At 40.0% G+C, this 15,307-nt stretch overlaps 1 protein-coding gene and 1 long non-coding RNA gene across 2 annotated transcripts in view; both read left to right on the top strand.

Annotated features, from left to right (window-relative positions):
* Window positions 1-15,307, top strand: part of LOC124156426 (bicaudal D-related protein homolog) — a 301,899-nt gene that overhangs the window by 3,604 nt on the left and 282,988 nt on the right. The gene's annotated exons all lie outside the window — the stretch shown is intronic.
* LOC124156427 lies at window positions 8,903-9,711 on the top strand. Its single transcript, XR_006864317.1, has 3 exons — window positions 8,903-8,946; window positions 9,324-9,404; window positions 9,482-9,711. It is a non-coding gene; the product is annotated as an uncharacterized LOC124156427 (long non-coding RNA).

Below are 15,307 nucleotides of genomic sequence, written 5' to 3'. Positions count from 1 at the left end.
GGGTTCACGCAATATTTTTTCTTAATACTTCAAATGCTTCCTACAAGACCACCTCTAAATTTTTGGGATACCCAGCGCAATGAAACTCCTTTATTGGAGACAATCATATATTTGTTGAACAATATATTTTTTTTAATTCCCTAACGTGTTTGTATAATTTTATTTATAGACTCAAGAATAAAAAGAAATTTACTCTCAATATTATTTATCACCAAGAGAAGGCACAGTTGGGCATGTATTGGAAGAGAACCTTTCATAGTAAATATTTTCATCTCCATGACAGCATTATTCGCACCGATTCAGGTGATATCTCGTTTAAGTGGCTTGAAATGGATTCGGAGATGCCTGTCATTAGTGCTTTTCACAGTATAGGCTACTATCTCTTTTAACAATCATGATGTGGTAGTGGCTAAAATTTCAAATCCCGATTGTGGTATAAAAGTTTCATTAATGCCAATCATTATAAGGAATGCGATTTGTGTGTACTTTTTTAGTGTTGTAAGAAGGAAAGTTGACGTCGGTTATCTGAAGGGCACATCAAGCGATCAAGTCCGGATAGCACCGTGTCCATGAAACGATTCACTGGAGAATTCACAGGTGTATAGCAATGAGCGGGGCACTTAATTGGGTCCCAGTGCATCGCCTTCGCCACGCGTTCTACTAATTGATTCGTTACGGCGTTTCCTTGTTCTTCCAACTGTCCTAGGGAAGGTTTTTTGGTCATACCCTAAGCAACAGAATAACGCTAATTAATGATTTGACTAATGATTTTTCCGGTGAGGCCATGAGAATCACTTTACAGTTCGCATTATTTTTTTCTCGTACCATATACCGTTGTCTTGGACTGTCATTTTCAAACAATCCTTATTGCTTAAGCATTAAGTTCTAAAAGTATGCTTGCCATAACTTATCGTTTCTCCATTTTAATCCCGCAAGGCCCGATTTAAAAATTCACCATCGATAAATCCTGAGTCAAAATTTGCGGAACTTTGACGCATGTAATTTATTTCGAAAGACCAGTTATTTTGATTTATGCATCAAAGGCATTTTTTCACTTTTCATAGAAAAGCCTCTGTATTAGAGCAAATTATAATTGCATTTTATTCTTGAGTTCTTTTCCTATTCGCTACCTAGATATGCTGCTGCCATGGAAATAAAGAAATATCTTTTGAAGTCCAAACTACTCATATATGTATAAGATTTATGAAGATATTTTTGGACAGGTCGACGGTAATGGACACTATTTTATTCTAAATCCATTCCTCACTTAACGCCACTTAATATACTTTTCGCTATAGGTAAGTAAGAACATGAAAATTGTTGTAGAAATTTTGCGATATGTTTTTTTGCAAATTAGCTCGATTATAACTAACCTTCATAGCACAGAATAGAAATACATCATGGGTACGAGATAGACAGAAATTGTCAACCAATAAGAATTTAGAATTTGTATTATGCACTGTTATTTTTTTACTTTGGAGCAGCATTTAACTCGAGCGTAGGGTCAACTCGAATGTAGGTTTTGTTTGTTGACAAAATTTGTCCTTAGTCGCTGGAACAATAGGAGACGACTGACCCAATCTGGAAGGATACACAAGCACATGGAAACCCGACAAACGAGAAATGGTAAAAAGGTGTTTCATCGATCAAAACTTTTTTGTAGTCCTGACGGTTTATATCCATACTAATAAAAATGGTATAGACCATATTTTCATGAACCAGTTTCGAAGTGTACGACCGAATTTTGCTGCGCTCCGTTTATGTGACGGATACGGATTCAGCGAACAGGCTTCAACGAATAATTCGTAAACAAACTAATGCTGACTTTCAGGATATGCCTACGTCGTGTCGCCAACGATGGCACAAAAGAATAAAATTGTATCCCACGAAGCATTCACCAGCACGCAATCTCATGTTCTCAAATGAGTTAAAGGATCCATCTCCCAAATCTATCCCAAAGGGTCAATTATACGGCAATGGACTGGCTAGAAAGGGCCACCTTTTGGTTACTACTATGTATTCCCACCGTACGGTCAATTTATTAGGGGCTACTTCCTACTCTTTACAGATTTCTACTCATCTGAATAACCTGTAAAATTCAAAGGACATTCAGAATCTGGAGATACCCTCGTGCCTCAACAAATCGATACGATTTGAATTAAATAGAATTGGAGGTATCGAATGATGCTGGCAACGGGAAATCCTAGCATGCACCGGAAATAAAATACTCACATAGAAATTTAGTATCTCAAACGTTAGGTTTCCCTTGTTTTGGTGGAGAAATAAACATTTTGATCTCAACTTAATGAATGAAGAAGATATATATTAAGATGTACTATAAACTAAGATGAATCTTAGAGATATGAGGCCTTAATAAGAACCCTTAAATTTACCTTCTAATTAAAATCAATCTAAACAATACGCTCTTCTTTTTTGGGCAGTCGTGTTATAAACAGAATAATGATGTAAATAAACATTAAAATAGGTATGTCAACGAAGTTAGGAGGATAATTCAATGCAAAGTTTGGTTTAGTAGGGCTCACCCCATATTATGACACAAGAGAGTGATATTCACATATTCAGGGTAGGAGTGTACCTTTCCTAGGGCACTTCGCGCCTTGAGGATTTTTTTGGTGGATATTCGAAGGCCTCGCCCGAGATTCGAGCCTGAGACCTCTCGATCTGCAGCCAAATGCTCCACCCACTGTAGGCTACCACGCTTCCGACAATAGGTCAACAGAATACGACAACATATGTGCACACATTAATTAATTAGTGATGCCCATAAATATCAGTGCTCTGCAGGAAAATATGGGGTAGACTTCCCGGGGTTTACGGCCGGAAATCAGGATTTCGCGCAGACCCTTTCAATCGGCGGGAGCGAAGAAATCGCGGAAGAGCGTCGAAGAAAGATGGGAGTGAATCAGTGCATAAGGCGGTCCCAGCTGCTAATCCCTCACCTCCCCGAGCGAGGGATTTCTCAAAAGGAGAAGGGGAGGGTGAGGTGTACCTACGGGAGACGTCCATCTGGCGGTCCACGGAAAAAAATCGCCGGCTCCGGAAGTGAACGAGGAAGGCCCCAAATGGTGGCCGGGGGGCCTCCGGCGCGAGCCAACAGCGTGCGTTATGGCCCCTCTGAGACACGTGCCCGGTCGCGGAGCACATGCCGACACTAGATGCGGGGGCAGTGAAGAGCAGGGGGATGATGGAGTAGTGGCGGGGCGAGGTTAGTGGTTCCGGGGATGGAGTCACACATCTCACAACTTACAGCAGAGATTGGAAGTGTACTAGGATTTTGGCCGTCAGGCGCACAGCCTGTTCCGGTTCAATGATCCATTTTATCCGTGAAATTATAACAATAAGAATAATAACTGCCAGCGAAGCAATGATGCATGCATTTAAAAAGAAATTGAGATGGCGGGAATTATAAAAAATAAAAACCCCACATCTGGTAGTGGTAAGAGGCAGTGTTGCTCCAAATTTTCCACATAGTGAGGAAATTCTTGAGCCAATATAAATTGGACAATTTAGGATAGGGTGAATTATTTTCCTTAACTGCCTAGCCTAATTCTAATCCGTATAAAAGGAAAGAGAAAAGTTTATAATTTCTGTAAACTAGCCTAGAAAGTGGGATGATGATAATATCGTCCTTATCATTCGTCCATCTTTCCATCGGGTGCAATTTAGAATAATTTGTTACTCTTTTCTTATGCACTTTCTGCGCAATCACATGCAAATTGCAACCTTAGCCTAGGTGGTGTAAATTCCGCGCGAGTGGAACTCGAACCCATGACCTTCGAGTTACGGGGTGTCCATTAATTACCTGAGGTGATTTTGGCGATTTTTGGACCCCCCTTAGTGAGATATCGCGAGATTTGGCTCGACCTCCTCCCTCTAATCACGCGTGAGATTGTTCAAAATGCGTATTTTAAGTCTAAATACGATTTCTATGCTTTATTGCCTTAGATTTGTAAAAAAAACAATTAATTATTTTCATTTAAGATTGCTAGGATCGCAAGTTTAAACTGTTTCTTGCCATTTTATGTGATACTTGCCAGCACCTCCCCCCCCCCCCTCCCGCATGTGAAACTGGGTAAGAATCGGCTTGACCCCCTCCGTCCTCCTAAACGCCTAACGTAATTAATGGATGCCCCCTTAGCAGTAAGACGTTCAACCCCACCGTCTCCGAGGCCCGCAATAAATGAAACGTGAGAGAAAAATGGTGTTTTTGGCGGAGGGTGGTTGGTGGTTCGGGGCTGGAGACAAGCATCTCACCACTCAGAAAGATCGGAAGTGTCTAGAGATCGCGGCCGCCAGACGCACATCTTGCTTCCTCTCACGTTCCCTCTTAAACCCTTGTAAAAGCGATAGGTTTCTCCGTCGACCACTCTTAGAATTTGGAGGAGAATATTTCATTTCGGCCAGAGAATGTTTGCGTTGTCGGGAAGGAAGGATGGAGTGAAACTCGGCATCGCATAGGCACCAGACTGCTCTTAACGAAAGGTGCCTACGGCACCATGGGTTAACGTCTCATCTGACGTTCGGAGTGCAGGAAATCTGTAATCCACAATGTATCCATAAATCGAAATTTTTACTAAAATACCTGTGGACTTCTTTATTTCCTTAATACACACAATCAAGCATAGCAATTCATTGGGCGGAACGAATGAATTTTCTTCGTTTGCCGCACGATCAAGTGGGTTGCGAATCGCTTTAAAAAATTTATGGAAAAAAACTAGTCATTCCGCCAAAAATAGTTACTACCCATTTGATCAATTTCCCCAGGTTTTGTGTTAATATACTCACGAGAATCCTTAAAAAGTCGAAACCGGTATCGGAGGAATTTTATGAGGAATTAAAAAACTTTCGCGTTCATATATGCAAAAATTATGAGCAAATTGCACTTAATTTCGCCGGAAAAAATTAAAGACACTCCTAATATGTGCTCTCGTTATTTTAATTTTAAAATCACTCATAAATAATAGCTGTGCGGGCGGAAGAAAATTGCTTTGTGGGCCGCATGTGACTGCCCATTGCCAGCGCTTGGTGTGAATAAATGGTAAAAAATATCGCCAGTCCATGGACCATGGAAAATCCGTCCCAATCTCAGCTGCTCGGTTGTTGTGTAAGGGGACGAGTGAGGGTTTTCCGGGGCGGAGGGAGCCCCTGTTTTTCGTGGAGGCGAGGGAGTGGGAGGGCGCGAGTGGAAAAGGAGATCCTTCGTATCCGGAGGAAGTGTGCGCCCTGTCACCATTCATCCGCAGGCTTCCCTCTCATTGTGAGGTCACGTGAGAAGGCTGCAGAAAGGGACACTGCCGAGGCATTGGGGGAGAGACGAGAAAATTAGGCCCTTGAATACGCTGAACAGCCCTAAAGTGAGGCATTTCAAGTCTATCGCCCAGAAAAGATTCAAGAGCCCTCACTTCGTCGGAGGTCCTTCACAAAAAGAGTGATGAGGAGGAAGTGGACTGCTGGGACCGAGAGCCGCATATACGGTTTCCCCTTTAGAGAGGGTTGAGGACTCCCGTTCCCATTAAAAGAGCGCCCGCTTATCCTCTTCCCCTTATCTCTCTTCTCCTCAAACTCCACTCGCATGCTCAGTGTCAAGAACCCTAGCAGCGCCTCGCGGACACCCTTTACCCTATCTTCCGCGGCCTCCTTAATGATGACGCCCTTCCGATGGATCAAAGACCAAACGCCGACCAAGGCTTCGGGGAGGTTTTTTTTCAATAATTTTTGGTGGACTGAAAGGGAAAAGAGGGAGACGAAGCACTTAAGTGGGGTCAGTTAAGTCGCTCTCAGCGATTGCCGCAAACGCGTCGTCGTTTCCTTCACGTGAATAGAAAACGGAAGAGATTAGCTTGAGGCATGTTTTTAAAGAAACTTTGTCTGTGTGGGCATGATTAGATGCTGTTAAATTAAGTGTGTTTGGTCTCGTGCCAAAATAGATTCATGGGAGACTCATAAAATTTGCCCTTGATGGTTATTTCCTCAGTTTGATGGACTTCTGGTGAGATACAGGCCGATTTCGATAGACTTAAGTCTTCAACCATTGCTGGAGAAACTTGGCTACGGTCAGAAATGCGGATATTTCTTGCTGGCAAATTCTCACTTAGTGCCCCGTGCTTCGACAATACGCTTGTTTAAGGTCGCAACCGAATAGATCTAATAATAATATACGTATCTGAACCTATATTTTTCAATAAATAATTGCCTCCCCTCTGTAGACACAGCATTCGCCGTTGGAGTTTGCAATGGAAGTCAATGCATTCCCAGGGAAAAGTGTCCAAGCTTCTGAATTGACTTCAATTTTTACTTTCTTTAAGGATGAATGAAAATTGTAATATAATTTACAGACGCAGCCATTTTTTCTCATTGAGTAAACTATTTATAAAGGAATTGTAGTGTCAGCATCGTGTACACGTGTCAGGATCTCCGGAACTTTTGGGTTGCCAATTTTCTTCGAAAAAAAAGGTGAATTGTATTGAATATGTTACTTGCTGGGCGAAGGATGAAAGTGGCGAAAGTAGGTGGAGAAGAGCGATTGAGAATTCATCGGAGTTAATTGCGAATACACATGCATTTTGACCTCTTACTCCAGTCGGTTTATTTTGGTTTATCAGACGCGAGAGAAATGGAGCGATGTCTGTCAGATTCACTACACTTTCTTTGGTTCCCTTGAGACGGTGCCCTGAGCATCACATATCCTGGGTTTGAGTGAATGCAGAATCGAGAAATCCGAGGCGCTCATCTTCTCGATTTCATCTCGCGAAATTCCGTCGCCTCATCGCCGTTCCAGGTGTGCTTTGATTTTAGGATACATTGAAATTCCCAATGGAAGCGCCCCAGCATAAAGGAGATAAAAAAGATTAAGATTTCAGTTTCGATAATCGCCGATTGAAATACTTGGAGAAGATGCAAGTTTTTTCATCTTGTTATCGCGGAAACAAATGAAGGGGATGTGCAAGGAAATTTCTCTCATGACGAATTCACTTTCCGCAGATCTTGCGGAAAGATCACATGTGGACCGGACCTTTCTCCAGTTCCGCTTTCTCAAGTAAACTTCCTTTCTAAATAGTTTACTCAGGGAGAAAAAAATGGCTGTGCTTGTATCTTATCTTACAATTTTTTTTCATCCTCCAAGAAAGTGAAAATTGAAGTCTATTCCAGAGCAAGGACACTTTTCCTTGGAGATACATTGATTTCTGTTGCAAGCGTCTGGGGTCAATGCATGGTCTACGGAAAGAGATAACTATTGAAAGGAATAAAATATTCAATTACTATTGCAGGTAATGATAATTTCCTATAAAATATGGAGCACGCATTGCACAGTTATAGATGAACGTTAATATCGTGCGGAGATGCTTCTTTCTTCAGTTAGGTATAAAACACATTACTAATGGTTTCCGGTAATTAATATTGACCGCTTGACGATCATTTTTCAATAAATCCATGCTATATGACTATCAGGTGAGGCTTTCTCCTGTTTTATTTTTTAGCTTTTCAATGTACGTAAATGAATTAAATATTACGACAAAAAATGAAATTGATCTCTACCGGCTTCAAGTGGCTTGAAATGCACACAAGGAATGCGTTGAAGATGTTGATGTGAATTTTTTGGGGTGACAGACAAATAGGGAATATGGATAGAAAAGTTAATAGTCAAAACTCCAGCATAATGATATCAGTTATTGAAACGGGCGTCTTAAGAGTTAGCGATTGTCACTGAACATAACAAAGTTCATATTACGATACCGTGATGGTCAAGTCTGTAAAAAGAAGTGGTATATCAAAAGTAAAAACCATTTTCGGGTGTAATGCTGCGTAGAATGGACTTTTAATTCACCTTCCGCGCATTATTACTCCCGAAAATGGTTTGTACTATGGACTCTAAATCTGAAAGCAAAAATTGATGTATAATATGTAAATAGCGTCAATGCCTTGCGTCTTAGAAATAGTTTTTGGCTGGCGTGGAATATGCCTAGTCAGCAGGATCGGTTTCGCGTGGCTTTCCCAAGCTTTTCTGTCGTTCCCTGCAGGCGGTGCAAGCACTCCAAAATATATTTTTACATACATCGGTAGCATCTGTCACCTTGCTCCATAATCCCCAATAGCTTCCGCCCACGTGACCGAGCCTCCATCGCCTTGCCAACGGCGATTTCCTGGTATCCTAGGTGGGTGGTGAGGTACAGACTGAGAAAATAGAAAGACACGCGAAGATTCGCCGCGCTGGGTGCAGCGGTGTCGCAGGTGTCGAATTACCGAGCGAAGAAACTGTTCGTCGTTGGGGAATTGTGATGCAACGCGAGGTTGGAGAGATGGAAAAATGGATGCTTCTATGGAAAAAACGGAGTAATCGACCTATCCATTAATTCCTGCCAGCTTTTCAGTGTCTTGGTTTTTCAAATCCTGCGCAGATCCGAAAGGGGTTTTGGCTGGTGAGGAAGAATGAAATTGAGAGCAAGAAATAATGTTTCGGAGAAGGGGGAGAAGGTACACTCACAGTGTTTTTTGGTTTGGCGAAATGTTTTTTTTTTCAAATATCAACTGTGGTCCATTGTAATATGGGTTTTATTTTCTTTCCCTGCTGTTTACAATTTTATAACATTCTTGAACGTTATGTACCCAGTAAACACGAATAGCTGCAGCAGCGCTGCACAGGGGTTTCACAGCTGCAAGTTCGTTTCCGTTTCAATGAAGCGCGGTAACAGCGCTTGTGCAGCGCTCTTTCGCAGCGCGCTGGCGAAACATGCAATTGCAGCGCATCAACAGCGCATGCGCAAAGCATGCCTGCAGCACGCTGCTGGAACGCTGCTAATGCGAGTTTGTGCAACAATGCAACAATCCTCCGCTACGCGATTGTTTACCAGGGTGCTTGGGAAGTTTACTGAGTCTATGGCGGCCAACGTTGTGGAACTGTTGATCGTCCTTGGGGATTCTTAATAGGTAAGAATTTATCATCTTCTTTTAAAATGTATAATTTTAGTTAATTTAAATTCAATTCTCCTTGAAATTAGGTAGAATTGGCATTCTAGCATGGTGAATATAAACACATTTTAAGACTTTGTGTTTTTGTTTACATACGTGGTCGTAGTTATGTTCGGAACCATTGGATATAAGCTTTTAAATATTGATTATATAGGTTTCCATTAATAGTGAAATAGGAAATGTGTAACGCATGTCACAGGAAAAGTTCGCAGCTCAAAATTTTTTAGTTAGCCAACCTTTTTAGTAAAATATTAAAAAGATTGTCTAACGAGATGGTCTGACGCGATGATGTATTATGCAGTACACGAGTTAAAATTAATGGACATTTCTCATAGCAGGAAAACAACTAGATCCGCAAGCACCTGGTGGGAAAGAAAGAGAGACTAAGCGGCCGGCAACAGCAGAAGAGTTGCATGGTAATATTTTTATCATGTATTTATTTATATAAGTACTGACATAAAGGTCACTTACCTTTCCACATTTAAAATTTTAGGGTTCATGCAAGCTCAGGAGAAGATATGGGAAAAGAGATACAGGAGATTAGATGGGAAGGTGAGCATGGCTTTAAGCATGCTCACAGAATTAAAGAAAGAGCTAAAGTCCAAGCCTGTAGTGAATGAAGAGAGCATTTCCGTCAACCGGAAATTCCCTCTTAAAACTTTGGATGATGTAGAGGAGCTTGAGAGGGAACTGTCAGAGGATGTATCTCTCCACAATAATTTGGTAAGGCCTCAATCATTTGTGTTTAATTCTTTTATGATAATTTCAACCAGAATTCCATTGATTACATAATATTTTTCTTTACATGTTACTCAAATTGCTCGCATTTGTGGTGATGAGGAGCAGCCCTCAGTATACAAAATTTTATATTTTGTATTCACTGACGAAGCAGCGAAGCACTTCTGCCTCACCGGAAAGTCTGGAGTTGAGGGGATGAAGAAGAAAAAGTTTATGGGAACGAAAATATGCAGTGTCATTATGGGTGAGTGTCTTCGTGTATTATGTCTATCATTAATCAGTACTCTAATGTATACTTAAAACAGAGTAATCATTAATAAAATCATTTATTGCAAACCTGTGTTTTCAATTAATTCTTGCTGCCCCTCACATACTTAAGTAGTACTTGAAGATTGCTATTATCGGCGCAAAAATGGTAGAATGCTGAACGTTAAGCATTTGTATAAATTCTGCCGAAGCTCGACAGTCGTGTCAGATATCGTTCAACTCATTGTTTATTTGACTACAACAATGGATCATTAGTACAACGATATCTGAAACGACCCTGTGGAGCTTCGGCAGAATTTCATACAAATGCCTAAAGTTCAGCGTTCTACCTTTTTTTGCGGCGATAGTATAGTGGCACATTAGGAATGTATTTTCAGCGATTCGGACATGCGTTTGAAGCGATCGTGGCACATTAGCGCAGCGCTCCTGGCATGCTTGTGAAGCGCTTATGACATGCTTGTGCAGCGCTTATGACATGCTTGTGCAGCGCGTATGACATGCTTGTGCAGCGCTTATGACATGCAAAAAAGGGAAGTTTGGGAGTGCTAGACGCGCTGCAGCAGCGCCTTCGCCGCAGCTGCAGCGCTGCCGCGAAGCGCATCTGATGCGCATCTGCAGCATTTTGTGTTTACTGGGGTATGTAGAAATTTGAAGGAACACTGAAAATCTAAACATAATCACTTGCATGGGACCAAATTTCGGTGTAAGGAGGACGTTCTTAGTGAATGAGTGTTAATGAAGTATCGCGGTTGTAATAGATTATTATACATATTTGGTGGCAATTTAGAATTTATAATTGAACATTTATTTTCAGAGCGGCGTTAATGTTGACGCGTGGCATTGTTGTTTTCCCTCCCAAATAGAGGAAAGCTTTTAAGTAAAGTGGAAATCTCATGCTTAGCGATAAAGCTATTATGGAACCCTAAAAATTAATGAATACGAGAGAAGAACAGCGACTATAAAATTAGCTAATTGCGGCTTGATTCCACGGAACATTGCGTGAGAATTACCTGAATTATAGAGGCCTCATAACTGTTTGCTCTTCGCTATAGTTTAAAGAACCTGGGGCAACAAGAGCCTCGTAAGGCGTCTCAGCATTGCACAGGTGTAACGAAGCGGGGATGCGAGGTACCTGCACCATCTGTTATATCACGCAAACATCCCGGGAACATAAACGAAACATTTTTATTTGACGCAACGGTAAGGAGCGAGTTAAACGAAGGGTGTAGTTTGTTTATTTCTCGCTAATGACACGCTTATATGAGCTGCCATGCTAAGTCAGAGTCAACAAAGCTTGGCTTGATTAAGGCTTGCGCTGTGCGTCATAAGGCAGACTGTGAAACCATCCAGCCAGTTGGTACAGGCCCTCACAGGTGAGTCCATTTTTCTCGCACGCTCGTTTTCAAATACTGAGTATACATTATACCCTATGTATAGGTATATTACCTCTTGTAAGTGCCATTATGTTGCAGTTTATTATTACGGCTCACGCAACTGAGCAGTGCAAAAATAGAATTCTTATCAACAAGGCTATCTCGAAACTGCGGAGTTAATGGAAGGAGCTGGTATCTACATAATAATTTTGTTTCTCTAGGGCTCTTCGATAATGTTTCGCATGAATTCATACCCAATAGTTATTGATAATTTTTTAATTTCGACGACGATGCAGTTTTAACTAAAACCAAAGTATAAAAAAGTACTCGTAAACGTGAGTTTGTGTGCAAAGTACCAGTTAACCTTTTCATTTATACAGAAATTTCCGTAAGTCCTTCCTGACTACTGAGTACACGTACCCCAACTCATTTTTTTTACAATCAAAAAATTCTTTTTGAGGCGAACACTGACGGCATTAACTCATATATACCATGCACGCATTTCTTTCATGGTATTAGAATCGATGGTGTTATCAAGAAAAATAATATAGATATTACAGTGTACTCAGTAACTTGGATACCTGCTTCTTTTCTGCGAATATATGGCGGAAAGTTAAAGAAAATATTTGCGTTTACAGCAAAATGACTGACGGTGAGCAAAGGTATGTTCATATATTTTCATTGAAATACCCATTATTTCACGCTCAATGGTTCTTACGACCATAATTGACCCTTTAAAAAGCCGGAATAAACATCAGTTAAACTTGTTAGTATCCAAGATGCATCGCTGCCGTCGTCACCTTTGATCCGCGACAGCTCGCTTTCTCGCACCAAAATCTGAACGCTTCCCTAGAATACCTTCATGGGTGAGCGACCATGACTCCGGTCGGGGCACATTCAGGGATTTCCCACTCTACCAAGGAATTACCATGTAAATTCACTTTCACCGAGAAATTCACGCCTGAATTACGGCAAATGCATGGGAAAATCGACGTCGGAGTGTTTTCTTTTTGCATTAAGTGCATATCTAACCCACAGGATAAGTAAATAGAGAGGGCGCAAAAAGCTGTGAACATTCGATGCGCATTTGGTAATGTTCTAAATATGTTAATTGCGGTCGCTTAGGAGTAATCAAGCATTTAAGGTATTTGTATGGCGTTATTTATCAAGAGTGGTTAATAGTTCATAGGTATAATAGTAATTGGTTCCCCCTACGAGGGAATGGACGAGGAGAAGAATGGCAGGAAAAGAAGCAGTTTAGCTTGGTGTCCTGCAGTCAATTGCAAAAAAATAACTCCGGTATGAAATAAAAGTGCTGCTTCTTTAGTTTCCCAACAAGTCCTGCCAGGTAATTTTTTTTATAAATACCGGCTAGTGTTACACTTTTTAAGTTGATCGGAAAAATTCATATTGCTTCGATTTCTAATTTTACTGGTGGCTGGAAATAATTAGATGAGTTACCATTTACTTGTGCTTCTGATTCGGGTGATTCTGAATGGGTGATTATTTTCCATGCATATACGAGGCGAAGATAGATATTCATAAGTGGATTCATTGCCGATAATTAAAGGAGTTATCTTACTTAAGAATTGCTACCAAACCTTAACAATGCTGAAGTGATGGCTTACAATTAGTTCGGTTAGTTAACTGAACATAATATACAATTAAAACTTGAGAAATTTCCTGTTAAAAGTTACCCAGACGTATCCACAGGAATCCATATTGTCACAGACAAGGCATTGACACAGTATATTTACTTACTCCTTGGCAAAGACGTTTGAGTTGCTTATTATTTGGCGCACATTTAACTTACCTTCAAGATGGACCTCCGGCCGAAATTCCCATACAAGATTATAATGATATACTCTCATAATATCTTCTTTGTATATACTTACTCTGTGGTCCAACCTCTAATATTTTTTCTTAGAAAATCTTAGCAGGCAGTTTTTTTGTTAGGGACTTCAATCAGTTAATTCTACCGCCGATGGGTTTTTGTCATGGTTCCCATACCGGGTTTCTAAGGCTCACCTTTCGATGTCGCTCGTAGCAATAATTCCGGGGACTTCAGTGATTGGCTTGCCAGTGATAGCAAACCCTTAGCGACGCAGTCAGAAGCAGAGACTTCTCATTATCTTTATAGAATAGCTGACCAGTGGAGCTCACAGAAAAGACAATGCGATTGACGAGATTAGGGGGATTATGCTTCATCAAATCTCTCTCCATGAGCCGAAATTGGATTTAAATCGAAATCTCATTCAATTAAAGCGAGATAATGGATAACTTTCGAGATTATTAGTTTAAAAAATCGTGTTAAAAATTAAGGTAATTAAAAAAGATTTTATTTTAATTTAAGAAAATATTTAGATTTAAGAAAAGAATTTATCAGGTTTATCCGTTTTTATCTCTTAATATGTATTACGTAAGAAGCTTTCTGGAGAGAAATCAGAATAAAGAACTCATTGAGAACTCCCTCCCGCAGAAGTCGTGAATGCCTGTGGTAAAGGTAACGCTTGATAATGAGAGCTCTTCTCTAATTATACGTCATTAACATTTTAGTGCCCCAGTGTATAAGCCCTACTGTCACATTTCTAGATTTTTATAATTCATTGTTCAACGCAGGATTCGCTTTATTATCTTTTTTTAAATAATTCTTCTTCATAGTTTTAATAAAAATAGTCAGTTATTATAGACGAAGAAATGATTGGGCGTCCAGATAGTTTCGCCAGCGCGAAAAATTCACGCTAGTATCGACGGAAAAATAACTTTTCTGTAGAACTAACGTTCGCAGAAGCCAAAAAAATGACCAGAAGAATTCATTCGAGGCCTATCATCAAGTTTTAGAACGATTAGACTAAAATTTATTGAATTATTTCAAATACTAAAGTATTTGGTATGGTACCTATAAGTTAACACCGTGACTCAGTGGGCGAATGGTTACAAAGAAAGCCTTGATTCTTGGTTATGTTTAGGAAAATAAAAGAGACGTTTTATAATATAAGACTAGATAAGCCTTTTTAGTTTGCTAAATTTTCCGTAGACATCATTTAAGTAGCTGAGTTATCAAAAGGTAAATAAAAAAGGGTCCCAAAATTCGAAGTGAAAGCTCTAAGTTGATTCCCTAAAGGTTTTTGGGAATGACCCAGCAAAAATTAGTTTTTCCACTTTTAAAAGTGATGGAGCAGGTTTTAAATTATCAGGCACTTTGAAACCAGTGACTCATTTTTTTTTCTTACATCCGCTAGTACCTTTAAAAATTTCGGGCAGAATTTCTACAAATCATGAATTATATTAATTTGCCCTGAATAAGAGTTTACTTTTGTACGAAGTTTGACTCAGCCACCTTTTTAAAAACGCGTCTTCAAGGACATTTTCCGTGCAAGAAAAGGAAAATTTACAATTCATTTTGTAGGATGTCTTAAATATTCTACTGTTGTAGTGAAAGGTTGGAAAGAATCATAAAATATTCTTTCTCGATTTTCTTATGGATGTCATGCAGATGACCTTTCGCGTGCATAATTGTTAAATACTTCATCCTCATTAAGCGTATATTTTCATGTGCTTGCTTATGCGTGTTTGCTTAAATGTAAACGCTCCGATTTACCAATTATTTTCTTTTTCTATACTGAAATCACGTAGTATGAATAGATATTATACAGCTCAGTCACTGAGTTTGCGTAATGAATTTCAAAGCAGAAACCCAAATTATTAATAACAATGGGAATTTATCGTTATTGCGAAGGGAATCATTATTTTACAGCAAAAATGCCTTGAAATACGCCTTATTCTTCAACAATGGCGAAATATCGTTCGAACATTGTTCGCATTGTTTTTCAAGACTGCGAAATGTGAACTAAATGACACACGAAAGTAAGAATCGCTTCAATTAAGGCCGAATACATTATTTTCGACATAAATGTTAGGCTTTACACCCCTTTCTTCCT

Source organism: Ischnura elegans, chromosome 3 (assembly GCF_921293095.1).
Source record: "Ischnura elegans chromosome 3, ioIscEleg1.1, whole genome shotgun sequence".
In the NCBI taxonomy this organism is placed as follows: domain Eukaryota; kingdom Metazoa; phylum Arthropoda; class Insecta; order Odonata; family Coenagrionidae; genus Ischnura; species Ischnura elegans.
The sequence above is the reverse complement of the archived record's forward strand: the minus strand, read 5'-3'. Positions and strand labels throughout refer to the sequence as shown.